Source organism: Notolepis coatsorum (genome assembly GCF_963971535.1).
Source record: "Notolepis coatsorum genome assembly, chromosome: 17".
In the NCBI taxonomy this organism is placed as follows: domain Eukaryota; kingdom Metazoa; phylum Chordata; class Actinopteri; order Aulopiformes; family Paralepididae; genus Notolepis; species Notolepis coatsorum.
Window position 1 is genome coordinate 2,658,775 of NC_140181.1, and position 23,488 is coordinate 2,682,262.

A 23,488-nucleotide genomic window follows, 5' to 3' on the forward strand; every position below is an offset into this window, starting at 1 on the left:
AACTAGAACCAAGAGGAGAGACCACATCAGTCCGGTGTTAGCTACTCTGCAGCTAGGCTACTGACTAGAACCAAGAGGAGAGACCACATCAGTCCGGTGTTAGCTACTCTGCAGCTAGGCTACTAACTAGAACCAAGAGGAGAGACCACATCAGTCCGGTGTTAGCTACTCTGCAGCTAGGCTACTCACTAGAACCAAGAGGAGGGACCACATCAGTCCAGTGTTAGCTACTCTGCAGCTAGGCTACTAACTAGAACCAAGAGGAGAGACCACATCAGTCCGGTGTTAGCTACTCTGCAGCTAGGCTACTGACTAGAACCAAGAGGAGAGACCACATCAGTCCGGTGTTAGCTACTCTGCAGCTAGGCTACTGACTAGAACCAAGAGGAGAGACCACATCAGTCCGGTCTTAGCTACTCTGCAGCTAGGCTACTCACTAGAACCAAGAGGAGAGACCACATCAGTCCAGTGTTAGCTACTCTGCAGCTAGGCTACTAACTAGAACCAAGAGGAGAGACCACATCAGTCCGGTGTTAGCTACTCTGCAGCTAGGCTACTCACTAGAACCACGAGGAGAGACCACATCAGTCCAGTGTTAGCTACTCTGTAGCTAGGCTACTGACTAGAACCACGAGGAGAGACCACATCAGTCCGGTGTTAGCTACTCTGCAGCTAGGCTACTCACTAGAACCACGAGGAGAGACCACATCAGTCCGGTGTTAGCTACTCTGCAGCTAGGCTACTAACTAGAACCAAGAGGAGAGACCACATCAGTCCGGTGTTAGCTACTCTGCAGCTAGGCTACTCACTAGAACCAAGAGGAGAGACCACATCAGTCCAGTGTTAGCTACTCTGCAGCTAGGCTATTAACTAGAACCAAGAGGAGAGACCACATGAGTCCAGTGTTAGCTACTCTGCAGCTAGGCTACTCACTAGAACCAAGAGGAGAGACCACATCAGTCCAGTGTTAGCTGCTCTGCAGCTAGGCTACTCACTAGAACCACGAGGAGAGACCACATCAGTCCGGTGTTAGCTGCTCTGCAGCTAGGCTACTCACTAGAACCAAGAGGAGAGACCACATCAGTCCAGTGTTAGCTACTCTGCAGCTAGGCTACTGACTAGAACCAAGAGGAGAGACCACATCAGTCCAGTGTTAGCTACTCTGCAGCTAGGCTACTAACTAGAACCAAGAGGAGGGACCACATCAGTCCGGTGTTAGCTACTCTGCAGCTAGGCTACTCACTAGAACCAAGAGGAGGGACCACATCAGTCCGGTGTTAGCTACTCTGCAGCTAGGCTACTCACTAGAACCAAGAGGAGAGACCACATCAGTCCAGTGTTAGCTGCTCTGCAGCTAGGCTACTAACTAGAACCAAGAGGAGAGACCACATCAGTCCAGTGTTAGCTACTCTGCAGCTAGGCTACTAACTAGAACCAAGAGGAGAGACCACATCAGTCCAGTGTTAGCTACTGTGCAGCTAGGCTACTGACTAGAACCAAGAGGAGGGACCACATCAGTCCGGTGTTAGCTGCTCTGCAGCTAGGCTACTCACTAGAACCAAGAGGAGGGACCACATCAGTCCGGTGTTAGCTGCTCTGCAGCTAGGCTACTCACTAGAACCAAGAGGAGAGACCACATCAGTCCGGTGTTAGCTGCTCTGCAGCTAGGCTACTCACTAGAACCAAGAGGAGAGACCACATCAGTCCAGTGTTAGCTGCTCTGCAGCTAGGCTACTCACTAGAACCAAGAGGAGAGACCACATCAGTCCAGTGTTAGCTACTCTGCAGCTAGGCTACTAACTAGAACCAAGAGGAGGGACCACATCAGTTCAGTGTTAGCTACTCTGCAGCTAGGCTACTCACTAGAACCAAGAGGAGAGACCACATCAGTCCGGTGTTAGCTACTCTGCAGCTAGGCTACTAACTAGAACCAAGAGGAGAGACCACATCAGTCCGGTGTTAGCTACTCTGCAGCTAGGCTACTAACTAGAACCAAGAGGAGAGACCACATCAGTCCGGTGTTAGCTGCTCTGCAGCTAGGCTACTCACTAGAACCAAGAGGAGAGACCACATCAGTCCGGTGTTAGCTGCTCTGCAGCTAGGCTACTAACTAGAACCAAGAGGAGAGACCACATCAGTCCGGTGTTAGCTACTCTGCAGCTAGGCTACTCACTAGAACCAAGAGGAGGGACCACATCAATGCAGTGTTAGCTACTCTGCAGCTAGGCTACTAACTAGAACCAAGAGGAGAGACCACATCAGTCCGGTGTTAGCTACTCTGCAGCTAGGCTACTGACTAGAACCAAGAGGAGAGACCACATCAGTCCGGTGTTAGCTACTCTGCAGCTAGGCTACTAACTAGAACCAAGAGGAGAGACCACATCAGTCCAGTGTTAGCTACTCTGCAGCTAGGCTACTAACTAGAACCAAGAGGAGAGACCACATCAGTCCGGTGTTAGCTACTCTGCAGCTAGGCTACTGACTAGAACCAAGAGGAGAGACCACATCAGTCCGGTGTTAGCTACGCTGCAGCTAGGCTACTAACTAGAACCAAGAGGAGAGACCACATCAGTCCGGTGTTAGCTACTCTGCAGCTAGGCTACTAACTAGAACCAAGAGGAGAGACCACATCAGTCCGGTGTTAGCTGCTCTGCAGCTAGGCTACTCACTAGAACCAAGAGGAGAGACCACATCAGTCCGGTGTTAGCTGCTCTGCAGCTAGGCTACTAACTAGAACCAAGAGGAGAGACCACATCAGTCCGGTGTTAGCTACTCTGCAGCTAGGCTACTCACTAGAACCAAGAGGAGGGACCACATCAGTCCAGTGTTAGCTACTCTGCAGCTAGGCTACTAACTAGAACCAAGAGGAGAGACCACATCAGTCCGGTGTTAGCTACTCTGCAGCTAGGCTACTGACTAGAACCAAGAGGAGAGACCACATCAGTCCGGTGTTAGCTACTCTGCAGCTAGGCTACTAACTAGAACCAAGAGGAGAGACCACATCAGTCCAGTGTTAGCTACTCTGCAGCTAGGCTACTGACTAGAACCAAGAGGAGAGACCACATCAGTCCAGTGTTAGCTGCTCTGCAGCTAGGCTACTCACTAGAACCAAGAGGAGAGACCACATCAGTCTAGTGTTAGCTACTCTGCAGCTAGGCTACTAACTAGAACCAAGAGGAGAGACCACATCAGTCCGGTGTTAGCTACTCTGCAGCTAGGCTACTAACTAGAACCAAGAGGAGAGACCACATCAGTCCGGTGTTAGCTGCTCTGCAGCTAGGCTACTCACTAGAACCAAGAGGAGAGACCACATCAGTCCGGTGTTAGCTGCTCTGCAGCTAGGCTACTAACTAGAACCAATAGGAGAGACCACATCAGTCCGGTGTTAGCTAATCTGCAGCTAGGCTACTCACTAGAACCAAGAGGAGGGACCACATCAGTCCAGTGTTAGCTACTCTGCAGCTAGGCTACTGACTAGAACCAATAGGAGAGACCACATCAGTCCGGTGTTAGCTAATCTGCAGCTAGGCTACTCACTAGAACCAAGAGGAGAGACCACATCAGTCCGGTGTTAGCTACTCTGCAGCTAGGCTACTGACTAGAACCAAGAGGAGAGACCACATCAGTCCGGTGTTAGCTACTCTGCAGCTAGGCTACTAACTAGAACCAAGAGGAGAGACCACATCAGTCCGGTGTTAGCTACTCTGCAGCTAGGCTACTAACTAGAACCAAGAGGAGAGACCACATCAGTCCGGTGTTAGCTACTCTGCAGCTAGGCTACTGACTAGAACCAAGAGGAGAGACCACATCAGTCCGGTGTTAGCTACTCTGCAGCTAGGCTACTAACTAGAACCAAGAGGAGAGACCACATCAGTCCGGTGTTAGCTACTCTGCAGCTAGGCTACTCACTAGAACCAAGAGGAGGGACCACATCAGTCCAGTGTTAGCTACTCTGCAGCTAGGCTACTAACTAGAACCAAGAGGAGAGACCACATCAGTCCGGTGTTAGCTACTCTGCAGCTAGGCTACTGACTAGAACCAAGAGGAGAGACCACATCAGTCCGGTGTTAGCTACTCTGCAGCTAGGCTACTGACTAGAACCAAGAGGAGAGACCACATCAGTCCGGTGTTAGCTACTCTGCAGCTAGGCTACTAACTAGAACCAAGAGGAGAGACCACATCAGTCCGGTGTTAGCTACTCTGCAGCTAGGCTACTAACTAGAACCAAGAGGAGAGACCACATCAGTCCGGTGTTAGCTGCTCTGCAGCTAGGCTACTCACTAGAACCAAGAGGAGAGACCACATCAGTCCGGTGTTAGCTGCTCTGCAGCTAGGCTACTAACTAGAACCAAGAGGAGAGACCACATCAGTCCGGTGTTAGCTACTCTGCAGCTAGGCTACTCACTAGAACCAAGAGGAGGGACCACATCAGTCCAGTGTTAGCTACTCTGCAGCTAGGCTACTAACTAGATCCAAGAGGAGAGACCACATCAGTCCGGTGTTAGCTACTCTGCAGCTAGGCTACTGACTAGAACCAAGAGGAGAGACCACATCAGTCCGGTGTTAGCTACTCTGCAGCTAGGCTACTGACTAGAACCAAGAGGAGAGACCACATCAGTCCGGTGTTAGCTACTCTGCAGCTAGGCTACTAACTAGAACCAAGAGGAGAGACCACATCAGTCCAGTGTTAGCTACTCTGCAGCTAGGCTACTGACTAGAACCAAGAGGAGAGACCACATCAGTCCAGTGTTAGCTACTCTGCAGCTAGGCTACTGACTAGAACCAAGAGGAGAGACCACATCAGTCCGGTGTTAGCTACTCTGCAGCTAGGCTACTGACTAGAACCAAGAGGAGAGACCACATCAGTCCAGTGTTAGCTGCTCTGCAGCTAGGCTACTGACTAGAACCAAGAGGAGAGACCACATCAGTCCGGTGTTAGCTACTCTGCAGCTAGGCTACTGACTAGAACCAATAGGAGGGACCACATCAGTCCAGTGTTAGCTGCTCTGCAGCTAGGCTACTCACTAGAACCACGAGGAGGGACCACATCAGTCCGGTGTTAGCTACTCTGCAGCTAGGCTACTCACTAGAACCACGAGGAGAGACCACATCAGTCCGGTGTTAGCTACTCTGCAGCTAGGCTACTCACTAGAACCACGAGGAGAGACCACATCAGTCCAGTGTTAGCTACTCTGCAGCTAGGCTACTCACTAGAACCAAGAGGAGAGACCACATCAGTCCGGTGTTAGCTACTCTGCAGCTAGGCTACTCACTAGAACCACGAGGAGGGACCACATCAGTCCAGTGTTAGCTACTCTGCAGCTAGGCTACTAACTAGAACCAAGAGGAGAGACCACATCAGTCCAGTGTTAGCTACTCTGCAGCTAGACTACTAACTAGAACCAAGAGGAGAGACCACATCAGTCCGGTGTTAGCTACTCTGCAGCTAGGCTACTAACTAGAACCACGAGGAGAGACCACATCAGTCCAGTGTTAGCTACTCTGCAGCTAGGCTACTAACTAGAACCAAGAGGAGAGACCACATCAGTCCGGTGTTAGCTACTCTGCAGCTAGGCTACTAACTAGAACCAAGAGGAGAGACCACATCAGTCCGGTGTTAGCTGCTCTGCAGCTAGGCTACTCACTAGAACCAAGAGGAGAGACCACATCAGTCCAGTGTTAGCTACTCTGCAGCTAGGCTACTCACTAGAACCAAGTGGAGGGACCACATCAGTCCGGTGTTAGCTACTCTGCAGCTAGGCTACTCACTAGAACCAAGAGGAGAGACCACATCAGTCCAGTGTTAGCTACTCTGCAGCTAGGCTACTCACTAGAACCACGAGGAGGGACCACATCAGTCCGGTGTTAGCTACTCTGCAGCTAGGCTACTAACTAGAACCAAGAGGAGAGACCACATCAGTCCGGTGTTAGCTACTCTGCAGCTAGGCTACTCACTAGAACCAAGAGGAGAGACCACATCAGTCCAGTGTTAGCTACTCTGCAGCTAGGCTACTAACTAGAACCACGAGGAGAGACCACATCAGTCCAGTGTTAGCTACTCTGCAGCTAGGCTACTAACTAGAACCAAGAGGAGAGACCACATCAGTCCAGTGTTAGCTACTCTGCAGCTAGGCTACTCACTAGAACCACGAGGAGAGACCACATCAGTCCGGTGTTAGCTACTCTGCAGCTAGGCTACTCACTAGAACCAAGAGGAGAGACCACATCAGTCCAGTGTTAGCTACTCTGCAGCTAGGCTACTAACTAGAACCAAGAGGAGAGACCACATCAGTCCAGTGTTAGCTACTCTGCAGCTAGGCTACTCACTAGAACCACGAGGAGAGACCACATCAGTCCGGTGTTAGCTACTCTGCAGCTAGGCTACTGACTAGAACCAAGAGGAGGGACCACATCAGTCCGGTGTTAGCTACTCTGCAGCTAGGCTACTCACTAGAACCAAGAGGAGGGACCACATCAGTCCGGTGTTAGCTACTCTGCAGCTAGGCTACTAACTAGAACCAAGAGGAGAGACCACATCAGTCCAGTGTTAGCTACTCTGCAGCTAGGCTACTCACTAGAACCACGAGGAGGGACCACATCAGTCCAGTGTTAGCTACTCACTAGAACCAAGAGGAGAGACCACATCAGTCCAGTGTTAGCTACTCTGCAGCTAGGCTACTCACTAGAACCACGAGGAGAGACCACATCAGTCCGGTGTTAGCTACTCTGCAGCTAGGCTACTCACTAGAACCACGAGGAGAGACCACATCAGTCCGGTGTTAGCTACTCTGCAGCTAGGCTACTCACTAGAACCAAGAGGAGAGACCACATCAGTCCGGTGTTAGCTACTCTGCAGCTAGGCTACTAACTAGAACCAAGAGGAGAGACCACATCAGTCCAGTGTTAGCTACTCTGCAGCTAGGCTACTCACTAGAACCACAAGGAGGGACCACATCAGTCCAGTGTTAGCTACTCTGCAGCTAGGCTACTCACTAGAACCAAGAGGAGAGACCACATCAGTCCAGTATTAGCTACTCTGCAGCTAGGCTACTCACTAGAACCACGAGGAGGCACCACATCAGTCCAGTGTTAGCTACTCTGCAGCTAGGCTACTAACTAGAACCAAGAGGAGAGACCACATCAGTCCGGTGTTAGCTACTCTGCAGCTAGGCTACTAACTAGAACCAAGAGGAGAGACCACATCAGTCCGGTGTTAGCTACTCTGCAGCTAGGCTACTCACTAGAACCACGAGGAGAGACCACATCAGTCCAGTGTTAGCTACTCTGCAGCTAGACTACTAACTAGAACCAAGAGGAGAGACCACATCAGTCCAGTGTTAGCTGCTCTGCAGCTAGGCTACTCACTAGAACCACGAGGAGAGACCACATCAGTCCAGTGTTAGCTACTCTGCAGCTAGGCTACTAACTAGAACCAAGAGGAGAGACCACATCAGTCCAGTGTTAGATACTCTGCAGCTAGGCTACTCACTAGAACCAAGAGGAGAGACCACATCAGTCCAGTGTTAGCTACTCTGCAGCTAGGCTACTCACTAGAACCACGAGGAGGGACCACATCAGTCCGGTGTTAGCTGCTCTGCAGCTAGGCTACTCACTAGAACCAAGAGGAGGGACCACATCAGTCCGGTGTTAGCTGCTCTGCAGCTAGGCTACTAACTAGAACCAAGAGGAGAGACCACATCAGTCCAGTGTTAGCTGCTCTGCAGCTAGGCTACTCACTAGAACCAAGAGGAGAGACCACATCAGTCCAGTGTTAGCTACTCTGCAGCTAGGCTACTCACTAGAACCAAGAGGAGAGACCACATCAGTCCAGTGTTAGCTACTCTGCAGCTAGGCTACTCACTAGAACCAAGAGGAGAGACCACATCAGTCCAGTGTTAGCTACTCTGCAGCTAGGCTACTCACTAGAACCAAGAGGAGAGACCACATCAGTCCGGTGTTAGCTACTCTGCAGCTAGGCTACTCACTAGAACCACGAGGAGGGACCACATCAGTCCGGTGTTAGCTACTCTGCAGCTAGGCTACTCACTACAACCAAGAGGAGAGACCACATCAGTCCGGTGTTAGCTACTCTGCAGCTAGGCTACTCACTAGAACCAAGAGGAGAGACCACATCAGTCCAGTGTTAGCTACTCTGCAGCTAGGCTACTAACTAGAACCACGAGGAGGGACCACATCAGTCCGGTGTTAGCTACTCTGCAGCTAGGCTACTCACTAGAACCAAGAGGAGAGACCACATCAGTCCGGTGTTAGCTACTCTGCAGCTAGGCTACTCACTAGAACCAAGAGGAGAGACCACATCAGTCCGGTGTTAGCTACTCTGCAGCTAGGCTACTCACTAGAACCACGAGGAGAGACCACATCAGTCCAGTGTTAGCTACTCTGCAGCTAGGCTACCCACTAGAACCAAGAGGAGGGACCACATCAGTCCGGTGTTAGCTACTCTGCAGCTAGGCTACTGACTAGAACCAAGAGGAGAGACCACATCAGTCCGGTGTTAGCTGCTCTGCAGCTAGGCTACTCACTAGAACCAAGAGGAGAGACCACATCAGTCCGGTGTTAGCTACTCTGCAGCTAGGCTACTAACTAGAACCACGAGGAGAGACCACATCAGTCCAGTGTTAGCTACTCTGCAGCTAGGCTACTAACTAGAACCAAGAGGAGAGACCACATCAGTCCAGTGTTAGCTACTCTGCAGCTAGGCTACTCACTAGAACCAAGAGGAGGGACCACATCAGTCCAGTGTTAGCTACTCTGCAGCTAGGCTACTCACTAGAACCACGAGGAGGGACCACATCAGTCCAGTGTTAGCTACTCTGCAGCTAGGCTACTCACTAGAACCAAGAGGAGAGACCACATCAGTCCAGTGTTAGCTACTCTGCAGCTAGGCTACTCACTAGAACCAAGAGGAGGGACCACATCAGTCCAGTGTTAGCTACTCTGCAGCTAGGCTACTCACTAGAACCAAGAGGAGAGACCACATCAGTCCAGTGTTAGCTACTCTGCAGCTAGGCTACTCACTAGAACCAAGAGGAGAGACCACATCAGTCCAGTGTTAGCTACTCTGCAGCTAGGCTACTCACTAGAACCACGAGGAGAGACCACATCAGTCCGGTGTTAGCTACTCTGCAGCTAGGCTACTCACTAGAACCAAGAGGAGAGACCACATCAGTCCAGTGTTAGCTACTCTGCAGCTAGGCTACTCACTAGAACCAAGAGGAGAGACCACATCAGTCCAGTGTTAGCTGCTCTGCAGCTAGGCTACTCACTAGAACCAAGAGGAGAGACCACATCAGTCCGGTGTTAGCTACTCTGCAGCTAGGCTACTCACTAGAACCAAGAGGAGAGACCACATCAGTCCAGTGTTAGCTACTCTGCAGCTAGGCTACTAACTAGAACCAAGAGGAGAGACCACATCAGTCCAGTGTTAGCTACTCTGCAGCTAGGCTACTAACTAGAACCAAGAGGAGAGACCACATCAGTCCAGTGTTAGCTACTCTGCAGCTAGGCTACTCACTAGAACCACGAGGAGAGACCACATCAGTCCGGTGTTAGCTGCTCTGCAGCTAGGCTACTGACTAGAACCAAGAGGAGAGACCACATCAGTCCAGTGTTAGCTACTCTGCAGCTAGGCTACTCACTAGAACCAAGAGGAGAGACCACATCAGTCCGGTGTTAGCTGCTCTGCAGCTAGGCTACTCACTAGAACCAAGAGGAGGGACCACATCAGTCCGGTCTTAGCTACTCTGCAGCTAGGCTACTAACTAGAACCAAGAAGAGAGACCACATCAGTCCAGTGTTAGCTACTCTGCAGCTAGGCTACTAACTAGAACCAAGAGGAGAGACCACATCAGTCCAGTGTTAGCTACTCTGCAGCTAGGCTACTCACTAGAACCAAGAGGAGGGACCACATCAGTCCGGTGTTAGCTACTCTGCAGCTAGGCTATTCACTAGAACCAAGAGGAGAGACCACATCAGTCCAGTGTTAGCTACTCTGCAGCTAGGCTACTAACTAGAACCACGAGGAGAGACCACATCAGTCCAGTGTTAGCTACTCTGCAGCTAGGCTACTCACTAGAACCAAGAGGAGAGACCACATCAGTCCGGTGTTAGCTACTCTGCAGCTAGGCTACTAACTAGAACCAAGAGGAGAGACCACATCAGTCCAGTGTTAGCTACTCTGCAGCTAGGCTACTCACTAGAACCAAGAGGAGGGACCACATCAGTCCAGTGTTAGCTACTCTGCAGCTAGGCTACTAACTAGAACCAAGAGGAGAGACCACATCAGTCCAGTGTTAGCTACTCTGCAGCTAGGCTACTCACTAGAACCACGAGGAGGGACCACATCAGTCCGGTGTTAGCTACTCTGCAGCTAGGCTACTCACTAGAACCAAGAGGAGAGACCACATCAGTCCGGTGTTAGCTGCTCTGCAGCTAGGCTACTAACTAGAACCAAGAGGAGAGACTACATCAGTCCAGTGTTAGCTACTCTGCAGCTAGGCTACTCACTAGAACCACGAGGAGGGACCACATCAGTCCGGTGTTAGCTACTCTGCAGCTAGGCTACTCACTAGAACCAAGAGGAGAGACCACATCAGTCCGGTGTTAGCTGCTCTGCAGCTAGGCTACTGACTAGAACCAAGAGGAGGGACCACATCAGTCCAGTGTTAGCTACTCTGCAGCTAGGCTACTCACTAGAACCAAGAGGAGAGACCACATCAGTCCAGTGTTAGCTACTCTGCAGCTAGGCTACTAACTAGAACCAAGAGAGACCACATCAGTCCAGTGTTAGCTACTCTGCAGCTAGGCTACTAACTAGAACCAAGAGGAGAGACCACATCAGTCCGGTGTTAGCTACTCTGCAGCTAGGCTACTGACTAGAACCATGAGGAGGGACCACATCAGTCCGGTGTTAGCTACTCTGCAGCTAGGCTACTCACTAGAACCAAGAGGAGAGACCACATCAGTCCAGTGTTAGCTACTCTGCAGCTAGGCTACTAACTAGAACCAAGAGGAGAGACCACATCAGTCCGGTGTTAGCTACTCTGCAGCTAGGCTACTCACTAGAACCAAGAGGAGGGACCACATCAGTCCGGTGTTAGCTACTCTGCAGCTAGGCTACTCACTAGAACCAAGAGGAGAGACCACATCAGTCCAGTGTTAGCTACTCTGCAGCTAGGCTACTAACTAGAACCAAGAGGAGGGACCACATCAGTCCGGTGTTAGCTACTCTGCAGCTAGGCTACTCACTAGAACCAAGAGGAGGGACCACATCAGTCCGGTGTTAGCTACTCTGCAGCTAGGCTATTCACTAGAACCAAGAGGAGAGACCACATCAGTCCAGTGTTAGCTACTCTGCAGCTAGGCTACTAACTAGAACCACGAGGAGAGACCACATCAGTCCAGTGTTAGCTACTCTGCAGCTAGGCTACTCACTAGAACCAAGAGGAGAGACCACATCAGTCCGGTGTTAGCTACTCTGCAGCTAGGCTACTAACTAGAACCAAGAGGAGAGACCACATCAGTCCAGTGTTAGCTACTCTGCAGCTAGGCTACTCACTAGAACCAAGAGGAGGGACCACATCAGTCCAGTGTTAGCTACTCTGCAGCTAGGCTACTAACTAGAACCAAGAGGAGAGACCACATCAGTCCAGTGTTAGCTACTCTGCAGCTAGGCTACTCACTAGAACCACGAGGAGGGACCACATCAGTCCGGTGTTAGCTACTCTGCAGCTAGGCTACTCACTAGAACCAAGAGGAGAGACCACATCAGTCCGGTGTTAGCTGCTCTGCAGCTAGGCTACTAACTAGAACCAAGAGGAGAGACTACATCAGTCCAGTGTTAGCTACTCTGCAGCTAGGCTACTCACTAGAACCACGAGGAGGGACCACATCAGTCCGGTGTTAGCTACTCTGCAGCTAGGCTACTCACTAGAACCAAGAGGAGAGACCACATCAGTCCGGTGTTAGCTGCTCTGCAGCTAGGCTACTGACTAGAACCAAGAGGAGGGACCACATCAGTCCAGTGTTAGCTACTCTGCAGCTAGGCTACTCACTAGAACCAAGAGGAGAGACCACATCAGTCCAGTGTTAGCTACTCTGCAGCTAGGCTACTAACTAGAACCAAGAGAGACCACATCAGTCCAGTGTTAGCTACTCTGCAGCTAGGCTACTAACTAGAACCAAGAGGAGAGACCACATCAGTCCGGTGTTAGCTACTCTGCAGCTAGGCTACTGACTAGAACCATGAGGAGGGACCACATCAGTCCGGTGTTAGCTACTCTGCAGCTAGGCTACTCACTAGAACCAAGAGGAGAGACCACATCAGTCCAGTGTTAGCTACTCTGCAGCTAGGCTACTAACTAGAACCAAGAGGAGAGACCACATCAGTCCGGTGTTAGCTACTCTGCAGCTAGGCTACTCACTAGAACCAAGAGGAGGGACCACATCAGTCCGGTGTTAGCTACTCTGCAGCTAGGCTACTCACTAGAACCAAGAGGAGAGACCACATCAGTCCAGTGTTAGCTACTCTGCAGCTAGGCTACTCGCTAGAACCACGAGGAGAGACCACATCAGTCCAGTGTTAGCTACTCTGCAGCTAGGCTACTCACTAGAACCAAGAGGAGAGACCACATCAGTCCGGTGTTAGCTACTCTGCAGCTAGGCTACTCACTAGAACCAAGAGGAGAGACCACATCAGTCCAGTGTTAACTACTCTGCAGCTAGGCTACTCACTAGAACCAAGAGGAGAGACCACATCAGTCCGGTGTTAGCTACTCTGCAGCTAGGCTACTGACTAGAACCAAGAGGAGAGACCACATCAGTCCAGTGTTAGCTACTCTGCAGCTAGGCTACTGACTAGAACCAAGAGGAGAGACCACATCAGTCCAGTGTTAGCTACTCTGCAGCTAGGCTACTCACTAGAACCAAGAGGAGAGACCACATCAGTCCGGTGTTAGCTACTCTGCAGCTAGGCTACTAACTAGAACCAAGAGGAGAGACCACATCAGTCCAGTGTTAGCTACTCTGCAGCTAGGCTACTCACTAGAACCAAGAGGAGAGACCACATCAGTCCAGTGTTAGCTACTCTGCAGCTAGGCTACTCACTAGAACCAAGAGGAGGGACCACATCAGTCCGGTTTTAGCTACTCTGCAGCTAGGCTACTAACTAGAACCAAGAGGAGAGACCACATCAGTCCAGTGTTAGCTACTCTGCAGCTAGGCTACTCACTAGAACCAAGAGGAGAGACCACATCAGTCCAGTGTTAGCTACTCTGCAGCTAGGCTACTCACTAGAACCAAGAGGAGAGACCACATCAGTCCAGTGTTAGCTACTCTGCAGCTAGGCTACTCACTAGAACCAAGAGGAGAGACCACATCAGTCCAGTGTTAGCTACTCTGCAGCTAGGCTACTCACTAGAACCAAGAGGAGAGACCACATCAGTCCAGTGTTAGCTACTCTGCAGCTAGGCTACTAACTAGAACCAAGAGGAGAGACCACATCAGTCCGGTGTTAGCTACTCTGCAGCTAGGCTACTCACTAGAACCAAGAGGAGAGACCACATCAGTCCGGTGTTAGCTACTCTGCAGCTAGGCTACTAACTAGAACCACGAGGAGGGACCACATCAGTCCGGTGTTAGCTACTCTGCAGCTAGGCTACTAACTAGAACCACGAGGAGAGACCACATCAGTCCGGTGTTAGCTACTCTGCAGCTAGGCTACTCACTAGAACCAAGAGGAGAGACCACATCAGTCCAGTGTTAGCTACTCTGCAGCTAGGCTACTCACTAGAACCAAGAGGAGAGACCACATCAGTCCGGTGTTAGCTGCTCTGCAGCTAGGCTACTAACTAGAACCAATAGGAGGGACCACATCAGTCCAGTGTTAGCTACTCTGCAGCTAGGCTACTCACTAGAACCAAGAGGAGAGACCACATCAGTCCGGTGTTAGCTACTCTGCAGCTAGGCTACTCACTAGAACCAAGAGGAGAGACCACATCAGTCCGGTGTTAGCTACTCTGCAGCTAGGCTACTCACTAGAACCAAGAGGAGGGACCACATCAGTCCAGTGTTAGCTACTCTGCAGCTAGACTACTCACTAGAACCAAGAGGAGAGACCACATCAGTCCGGTGTTAGCTACTCTGCAGCTAGACTACTCACTAGAACCACGAGGAGAGACCACATCAGTCCGGTGTTAGCTGCTCTGCAGCTAGGCTACTAACTAGAACCAAGAGGAGAGACCACATCAGTCCGGTGTTAGCTACTCTGCGCTGGCTTCTGGTAACATTTAGAATCCATTTCAAGATCCTCCTCCTTATATACAAAGCACTAAATAGAACATGACCGAGCTACATTGTCAATTATCTTGTCAACTATGTGCCTCCTAGAACATTACGATCATGTACTACTGCTGGTCTATTGGAGGTTCCCGACCACAGCCAAAAGAAAATCTGCAGCCGATGCTAATTACGCACCAAAGCATAATTTATCTATACAGTATCGATTTATCTATAGTATATATACAGTATAGATTTATTATCTATAGACATTCTGGATGCTAAAAGTAAGCTAAACACTCTAACACTCTTCACCTTAGCCTTTTAACTACCACACTACCAAAGGGTTAACCCGTTCACTGCGACATTACAGAAGGGTTAACCCTTTCACTGCCACACGACAGAGGGTTAACCCTTTCACAACCACACTACAGAAGGTTAACCCTTTCACTGCCACACACTTCCATACTGTGATGAAATGAGCGCTATTTTATTGTTGTTTGTTGTTGAGCTATTTCTGCTCCAATTTTGAAGACCGTCAGGTTGTAAACTGTGGGTATCAAATAGGGAAGAAAGATTGTCAGGTTTTAAATTGTGTGAGTATATATATATAATATATATATATATATATATATATATATATATATATATATATATATATATATATATATATATATATATATATATATATATATATATATATATTGTTTCAACTTAATCGTCGGTTTGGCTCTTTTCAATCAATATTTGTATTGTTATTATCTGCATTGCTTTTACCCTTGTTCTTATTCTCTGCATTGCTTTTATTTGGTCTATATAATAATAATAATAATAATAATAATAATAATAATAATAATAATAATAATAATAATAATAATAATAATAATAATAATAATAATAATAATAATAATTCATTTTATTTATATAGCGCTTCTCAAGGACCCAAAGTCTTTTTACTGCTGTGAATCACTTTGGGCTGTAATTCTTGTATGAAATTATATACAAGTGAAATGAAACGCTATACAAGTGAAATGAAACGCTATACAAGTGAAATAAAATTCTATACAAGTGAAATGAAACGCTAAATGAAACGCTATACAAGTGAAATGAAATGCTATACAAGTGAAATGAAATTCTATACAAGTGAAATGAAATTCTATACAAGTGAAATGAAATTCTATACAAGTGAAATGAAACGCTATACAAGTTAAATGAAACGCTATACAAGTTAAATGAAACTCTATACAAGTGAAATGAAATTCTATACAAGTGAAATGAAATTCTATACAAGTGAAATGAAATTCTATACAAGTGAAATGAAACGCTATACAAGTGAAATGAAACGCTATACAAGTGAAATGAAATTCTATACAAGTGAAATGAAATTCTATACAAGTGAAATGAAACGCTAAATGAAACGCTATAAAAGTTCAATTAAATGCTATACAAGTGAAATGAAACGCTATACAAGTGAAATGAAATGCTATACAAGTTAAATGAAATTCTATACAAGTGAAATGAAATTCTATACAAGTGAAATGAAATTCTATACAAGTGAAATGAAACGCTATACAAGTGAAATGAAATTCTATACAAGTGAAATGAAACGCTATACAAGTGAAATGAAATTCTATACAAGTGAAATGAAATTCTATACAAGTGAAATGAAACGCTATACAAGTGAAATGAAATTCTATACAAGTGTAATGAAACGCTATACAAGTGAAATGAAACGCTAAATGAAACGCTATAAAAGTTAAATTAAATGCTATACAAGTGAAATGAAACGCTATACAAGTGAAATAAAATTCTATACAAGTGAAATGTAACGCTAAATGAAACGCTATACAAGTGAAATGAAACGCTATACAAGTGAAATGAAACGCTATACAAGTTAAATGAAACGCTATACAAGTGAAATAAACCGCTATAAAAGTTAAATGAAATGTTATACAAGTGAAATGAAATGCTATACAAGTCGCCTTGGATAAAAGCATCAGCTAAATGGAATGTAAATGGAATGCAAAACCTGCCATATCTGTCAATGAGATTATTGGTAACATGTCAAGTATTGATTGGTTGCTGTCTGACAGATTACGCTGTCCGTGTCTTGACTATATAAGGATGTCCAGCAGCCTATAGGTCAGTTTGGTGTCGATAGGTATACGCTGATAATAATAATAGTAATATATTTATTTCATATAGCGCCTTACATAAGGTATCTCAAAGCACTTTACACGCATTGGATTATAGTATATGGAGAAACGCAGTACATGGACTTTCCCAATGACGTCCATTCTAGGACCCTTGTTGTTTTTGGATTTATGTGAATGATCTTGCAAATGCATCCAGTTTATTGTTTATTGTCACCTATATTATTCGCTGATGACACAAATCTCTTCGTCACTGACAAGAATTTTGTAAGAATTGCAACCAACTCTTCTTATTTAGCCCCAACCAAACCATTATTTAAACAACTGCAACTACTCACAATGTATGAGGTCAACAAGTATCAAACAGGGGTTCTTATGTACAAAGTGATTGGTCTTCCTTTATCGTTGCCTAATTTCTTTCAAAGTAATTTTTTATCCACTTTTTCTCCTTATTTTTAAATTTTTCTCCCATCCCAATTTTTCGTGTATCCAATTCTCCCCTCCCCTGTCTTGAACGTTGCTCGACTATGCCCCCCACTGGTCGGTTGTAGGGAGGATAGAAGCCTTGCATCATGTGTTCCCTTCGGCACACGAGGAGGCAGCCTGTCACATCTTTTCACCTGCCAGCGCGGACTCTCATTGGCGAGGTGTAACGTCTGTCTCTGCTGTGCAGGCGTCTCCCAACCGACCTGTAGGGGTCGCTGTCCACAACGTCCAATCCCCACCCATCGACTTCCACCCGCTGACTCTGCCAAATGAGCCAGTACGACGGCCGGCCCAAGCCGAAGGCAATGCTAGACTGGGATTCGATACCGGAGTCTCTTGCATTGGTGACGAGCGCAATCTCCGCTACGCCACCCAGCCGCCTCTTTCAAAGTTATTTTGAGTTTAATTCTCATTATCATGCACATCTCACAAGAAGAAATAAAGACTTACACATTCCTTTCTGTAGGACCTCTGTTGCCAAATTCTCATTTGTTTATCAAGGTGCAGTGATGTGGAATGGTATATATACACAATCTAACAGAAACATGTTCCACGTTAAATACATTTAAAAGCAAGCTGAACAAAGAACTACAGATCCTGTAGTCTGTAGTATCCATGTGTATTTGTGAGCAGTCTTTTTTTCCAACATTATAATTGTTGTATAATGCTGTATTGTATGTATCTGTGCGTATGAGAGAGGGATATGCGCATGTGTGTTTGTGCATAATGTGTGGGGGGGGGGTTCTGTGTAGTTATCATATATAGGTTTAAGAGGGGAGGTCGCTTACAAGTCCTTGGGCTTTTTGACCTTTCCTGCACATTTTAACTGTTCTTCTTTTACTTCTTTTATTCCAGAATGTATGTTTGTAAGTGCAAATAACAATACACAAACAAATAAACAATTAAAATGTAAGGTATAATAGTATATCGGATATAAAATAATCGTTTTTTGTCATTTAATTTGCTATGAGGAGCACCGTATTTATACACCTGTTTTTACACACTTGTTTTATACACCTGCTTTTATCTCATCACGCTCTTATTGATATTGATAGATATGATTTAATTGAATTTTATCATGTGCTTATTTTTAATTTATGATGCAGACATAACGTGAAACAACTGAATGAGAACTGTCAATGTCTATCAGTCTATCTATCTATCTGTCTGTCTATCAGTCTATCTATCTATCTATCTATCTATCTATCTATCTATCTATCTATCTATCTATCTATCTATCTATCTATCTATCTATCTATCTATCTATACACTTTTGATAGTGATATTATCAGTTATTATTATTAATATATATTAGGGATGTCCGATATTATCGGCCGATATCGGCATTAAAATGTGATATCGGAAAATATCGGTATCGGTTTCAAAAAAAATATTTACCCAGGCAAGCAAGTAAGAACAAATTCTGATTTTATTTATTGTCAAAAGTATGCATAATATTGTGTTAATTCCGAACAAGACATATGTAATGTTAATTACCTGAAATTATTCCGTTTTTTGGGGGGGAAACCCTGCATATATCGGTATCGGTTGATATCGGTTGATATCGGTATCGGAAATTAAGAGTTGGACAATATCGGTATATCGGTATCGGTAAAAAAGCCAATATCGAGCATCCCTAATATATATATATTATCAGTGTGTCCGTGTTTCTGTCATCCCCAGTATCTGCTGATATCATACTGGTATTATACTGTATTTAACACAGCAGCACTGTAACATTATTGATATCACACTGGTATTATACTGTATTTAACACAGCAGCGCTGTAACATTATTGATATCACACTGGTATTATACTGTATTTAACACAGCAGCACTGTAACATTATTGATATCACACAGGTATTATACTGTATTTAACACAGCAGCGCTGTAACATTATTGATATCACACAGGTATTATACTGTATTTAACACAGCAGCACTGTAACATTATTGATATCACACAGGTATTATACTGTATTTAACACAGCAGCACTGTAACATTATTGATATCACACAGGTATTATACTGTATTTAACACAGCAGCGCTGTAACATTATTGATATCATACAGGTATTATACTGTATTTAACACAGCAGCGCTGTGAGATTATTGATATCACACTGGTATTATACTGTATTTAACACAGCAGCGCTGTAACATTATTGATATCACACAGGTATTATACTGTATTTAACACAGCAGCACTGTAACATTATTGATATCATATTATACTGTATTTAACACAGCAGCGCTGTAACATTATTGATATCACACAGGTATTATACTGTATTTAACACAGCAGCACTGTAACATTATTGATATCACACAGGTATTATACTGTATTTAACACAGCAGCACTGTAACATTATTGATATCACACAGGTATTATACTGTATTTAACACAGCAGCACTGTAACATTATTGATATCACACAGGTATTATACTGTATTTAACACAGCAGCGCTGTAACATTATTGATATCACACAGGTATTATACTGTATTTAACACAGCAGCACTGTAACATTATTGATATCACACAGGTATTATACTGTATTTAACGCAGCAGCACTGTAACATTATTGATATCATACAGGTATTATACTGTATTTAACACAGCAGCACTGTAACATTATTGATATCACACAGGTATTATACTGTATTTAACACAGCAGCACTGTAACATTATTGATATCATACAGGTATTATACTGTATTTAACACAGCAGCACTGTAACATTATTGATATCACACTGGTATTATACTGTATTTAACACAGCAGCGCTGTAACATTATTGATATCACACAGGTATTATACTGTATTTAACACAGCAGCACTGTAACATTATTGATATCATACAGGTATTATACTGTATTTAACACAGCAGCACTGTAACATTATTGATATCACACAGGTATTATACTGTATTTAACACAGCAGCACTGTAACATTATTGATATCACACAGGTATTATACTGTATTTAACACAGCAGCACTGTAACATTATTGATATCACACAGGTATTATACTGTATTTAACACAGCAGCACTGTAACATTATTGATATCACACAGGTATTATACTGTATTTAACACAGCAGCACTGTAACATTATTGATATCACACAGGTATTATACTGTATTTAACACAGCAGCACTGTAACATTATTGATATCATACAGGTATTATACTGTATTTAACACAGCAGCACTGTAACATTATTGATATCATACAGGTATTATACTGTATTTAACACAGCAGCACTGTAACATTATTGATATCATACAGGTATTATACTGTATTTAACACAGCAGCACTGTAACATTATTGATATCATACTGGTATTATACTGTATTTAACACAGCAGCACTGTAACATTATTGATATCATACAGGTATTATACTGTATTTAACACAGCAGCACTGTAACATTATTGATATCACACAGGTATTATACTGTATTTAACACAGCAGCACTGTAACATTATTGATATCATACAGGTATTATACTGTATTTAACACAGCAGCACTGTAACATTATTGATATCACACTGGTATTATACTGTATTTAACACAGCAGCGCTGTAACATTATTGATATCACACTGGTATTATACTGTATTTAACACAGCAGCACTGTAACATTATTGATATCACACAGGTATTATACTGTATTTAACACAGCAGCACTGTAACATTATTGATATCACACAGGTATTATACTGTATTTAACACAGCAGCACTGTAACATTATTGATATCACACAGGTATTATACTGTATTTAACACAGCAGCACTGTAACATTATTGATATCACACAGGTATTATACTGTATTTAACACAGCAGCACTGTAACATTATTGATATCACACAGGTATTATACTGTATTTAACACAGCAGCACTGTAACATTATTGATATCATACAGGTATTATACTGTATTTAACACAGCAGCACTGTAACATTATTGATATCACACAGGTATTATACTGTATTTAACACAGCAGCACTGTAACATTATTGATATCACACTGGTATTATACTGTATTTAACACAGCAGCACTGTAACATTATTGATATCATACAGGTATTATACTGTATTTAACACAGCAGCACTGTAACATTATTGATATCATACAGGTATTATACTGTATTTAACACAGCAGCACTGTAACATTATTGATATCATACAGGTATTATACTGTATTTAACACAGCAGCACTGTAACATTATTGATATCACACAGGTATTATACTGTATTTAACACAGCAGCACTGTAACATTATTGATATCATACAGGTATTATACTGTATTTAACACAGCAGCACTGTAACATTATTGATATCACACAGGTATTATACTGTATTTAACACAGCAGCGCTGTAACATTATTGATATCATACAGGTATTATACTGTATTTAACACAGCAGCGCTGTAACATTATTGATATCACACAGGTATTATACTGTATTTAACACAGCAGCACTGTAACATTATTGATATCATACAGGTATTATACTGTATTTAACACAGCAGCACTGTAACATTATTGATATCATACTATACTGTATTTAACACAGCAGCGCTGTAACATTATTGATATCACACAGGTATTATACTGTATTTAACACAGCAGCACTGTAACATTATTGATATCATACTGGTATTATACTGTATTTAACACAGCAGCACTGTAACATTATTGATATCATACAGGTATTATACTGTATTTAACACAGCAGCGCTGTAACATTATTGATATCACACAGGTATTATACTGTATTTAACACAGCAGCACTGTAACATTATTGATATCACACTGGTATTATACTGTATTTAACACATCAGCGCTGTAACATTATTGATATCACACAGGTATTATACTGTATTTAACACAGCAGCACTGTAACATTATTGATATCACACAGGTATTATACTGTATTTAACACAGCAGCACTGTGACATTATTGATATCATACTGGTATTATACTGTATTTAACACAGCAGCGCTGTAACATTATTGATATCACACAGGTATTATACTGTATTTAACACAGCAGCACTGTAACATTATTGATATCACACAGGTATTATACTGTATTTAACACAGCAGCACTGTAACATTATTGATATCATACAGGTATTATACTGTATTTAACACAGCAGCGCTGTAACATTATTGATATCATACAGGTATTATACTGTATTTAACACAGCAGCGCTGTAACATTATTGATATCATACAGGTATTATACTGTATTTAACACAGCAGCACTGTAACATTATTGATATCACACAGGTATTATACTGTATTTAACACAGCAGCACTGTAACATTATTGATATCATACAGGTATTATACTGTATTTAACACAGCAGCGCTGTAACATTATTGATATCACACAGGTATTATACTGTATTTAACACAGCAGCACTGTAACATTATTGATATCATACAGGTATTATACTGTATTTAACACAGCAGCACTGTAACATTATTGATATCACACAGGTATTATACTGTATTTAACACAGCAGCACTGTAACATTATTGATATCACACAGGTATTATACTGTATTTAACACAGCAGCACTGTAACATTATTGATATCACACAGGTATTATACTGTATTTAACACAGCAGCACTGTAACATTATTGATATCATACAGGTATTATACTGTATTTAACACAGCAGCACTGTAACATTATTGATATCACACAGGTATTATACTGTATTTAACACAGCAGCACTGTAACATTATTGATATCATACTGGTATTATACTGTATTTAACACAGCAGCACTGTAACATTATTGATATCATACAGGTATTATACTGTATTTAACACAGCAGCACTGTAACATTATTGATATCATACTATACTGTATTTAACACAGCAGCACTGTAACATTATTGATATCACACAGGTATTATACTGTATTTAACACAGCAGCGCTGTAACATTATTGATATCACACAGGTATTATACTGTATTTAACACAGCAGCACTGTAACATTATTGATATCACACAGGTATTATACTGTATTTAACACAGCAGCACTGTAACATTATTGATATCACACAGGTATTATACTGTATTTAACACAGCAGCACTGTAACATTATTGATATCACACAGGTATTATACTGTATTTAACACAGCAGCGCTGTAACATTATTGATATCACACAGGTATTATACTGTATTTAACACAGCAGCGCTGTAACATTATTGATATCATACAGGTATTATACTGTATTTAACACAGCAGCACTGTAACATTATTGATATCACACAGGTATTATACTGTATTTAACACAGCAGCACTGTAACATTATTGATATCACACAGGTATTATACTGTATTTAACACAGCAGCACTGTAACATTATTGATATCACACAGGTATTATACTGTATTTAACACAGCAGCACTGTAACATTATTGATATCATACAGGTATTATACTGTATTTAACACAGCAGCACTGTAACATTATTGATATCACACAGGTATTATACTGTATTTAACACAGCAGCACTGTAACATTATTGATAT

At 43.8% G+C, this 23,488-nt stretch overlaps 1 protein-coding gene across 1 annotated transcript in view; it reads left to right on the forward strand.

The window, feature by feature from the left end:
• The window catches only part of LOC311243434 (protein zyg-11 homolog), a gene marked incomplete at its 5' end in the record, with an annotated part of 95,603 nt that overhangs the window by 39,110 nt on the left and 33,005 nt on the right, over positions 1–23,488 (forward strand). The gene's annotated exons all lie outside the window — the stretch shown is intronic.